The sequence below is a fragment of the Sinocyclocheilus grahami genome, unplaced genomic scaffold (genome assembly GCF_001515645.1).
Source record: "Sinocyclocheilus grahami isolate Dianchi unplaced genomic scaffold, SAMN03320097.WGS_v1.1 scaffold146.1, whole genome shotgun sequence".
Lineage (NCBI taxonomy): Eukaryota > Metazoa > Chordata > Actinopteri > Cypriniformes > Cyprinidae > Sinocyclocheilus > Sinocyclocheilus grahami.
The window spans coordinates 1,931,697-1,933,830 of NW_015505325.1; positions in this window are offsets into that span (position 1 = coordinate 1,931,697).

Consider the following 2,134-nt stretch of genomic DNA (forward strand, 5'->3'; position numbering starts at 1 on the left):
TTTATATTATATATATATATATATATATATATATATATATATATATATATATATATATATATATATATATATATTATCATTTATTTAGTTAAAATGGAAACATCTAATCACCAGTTACTAGTTCAGTATGAATGTATGCAAAACAGATATCAGAGCGCTGTACACTCTAAGGTTCTTGGATATTCTGCTTGTATTCTGAACCTTTGTGCACAATAACAGAATGAGGATGTCAGAAACAGTGACAAGGAGGTGGACACAGGTTTTTCTTGTCCTATTATGGAGTGTTTTCAGTGCAGGTCTGTTATTGTGAAGGACAAAAAAATTTACTGCAGGCAGCTGACATTGGATTTTACTCACAGATGCAGTGAGGTTATCTTGCCTTTTAGAAAAATTGTATGTGTGTCAGTATCAGTATGTGTATGATTGAGTGCATGTCATAACAAACATGGAATTGTTTGAGGATAAGAAGATACACTGAAGTCCTATTTGTCCACTGTTTGAACATATTCAGGTTTAATGAATTATTAAAACCAATAGTGTATTACCTTTCAGTATAGCAGAATTTAGCTACACTTTTTCCAGAATCAAAATTATTAGCTTTAAAATAAATGTATGCTACACTACTGGGAAAACATACTGAACTATATTTTGACTTGTCTTAAAGGGATAGAGCACACAAAAACTGTCATTATTTACGCACCCTCATGTTGTTCCAAATCCATTTGGCTTTTTTCTCCTGTATAACACAGGAGATTTTTATACTCATCTTCTTCATGCATCTTCATTTTTGGGTGAATTATCCCTTCAAAGGTGGAGTGTGTAATTTTTGGGATGATAAAATGCTTTCTCCAGTCCCAACTATAAGTAAAGCTATTTGTTGGTTGATATCCCTGAAAAGTTTAACCACTGTGGCTCGGAGGCGCTATCAAATCATTGCTCTATTTGTTTGAGCATCCTGACCAGCTTGACACCGATATCCTGACCGTGAGTTTGGGGCGCCAATTGCACATGTGGCACATGAGTGTTTGGGAATTATTTTTGCAATTCCGTTTGGTCACTCTAGTGGCACACGAATTACACACTTCTTGTCACACTAGTGTGGGGTTTTTGTTCTCACATGCGGATGAAATACCAAGTCTATACTGACATCAAAGATGAACATGTCTCTAATCTCTACATAGTAATGTTATGCACTATGTCCAAGTACATTATGTTCATAATTGTTAAACAGACGGTTGTGGAATTACAATCATTTGTACATGAAATATTTGAATAAATGGGAACAATGGGCTAATTCATTTTGCCATCTAGTTTTTACTTCACTGCAACAGAGAGACACAAAGTATAAATGAGTGGTATTGCATTGCCTGAATGAAGAAGTGGGGGCTTCCTGTCCTTGTACCCCACGCAGTTCTCAATGTGATCGAAAACAGGAAATATCACTTAACTATCAATAGAAATAATTCATCATCATTCATCTTCATTCATCATCTTTACTGTCAGCATATTTGCCTTACTCTAGCTGTTGGTATCAGCTTTTTGTTATATTTTGTTTGTCTCATACTAATGAAAGACAATTTTAAAAAATCAAATTGAAAAATTACTCTATTGTGGTAATATCTTGAGTGAAAAGTAGCTATTTATCTCCAAATAAGCCTCTATTATGCCATTGTTCATCTCACGCATGAGTAGAAAGCAGTGAAGATTCTTGGTAAAAATAACAGGTCCCAGGGGTCCACATTTGTGGGTTGGCTGGCACAGTTTTTATTTTTTTGTTGAATATCTCAAGTGGAAATATTAACCCAATTATGTGCAAACAAAAGTTAAAGACACACATTAAATGTCACAAAATATTTTATAAATCTTGTTAATTCGTGATAGAAATGGTTGGCACAGTGTTAAAAAGCTATAGCTTTGAGATGGTAGCAAGCAACAACAATATAAAAAACATGATTCATATTAATCATTTACAGTATGATGTTTTTTGCTCTCCCAGTTGCTTTTTTTAGTATATTAACAAATTCTGTTCTATTATTATTATATATGTATGTAGGTTTCTCTAAGTATGTTAATTATCGTGCTGCTACGAATGATTAATTAAAAGGAAATAATTACACGTGATAAATGATTTTAG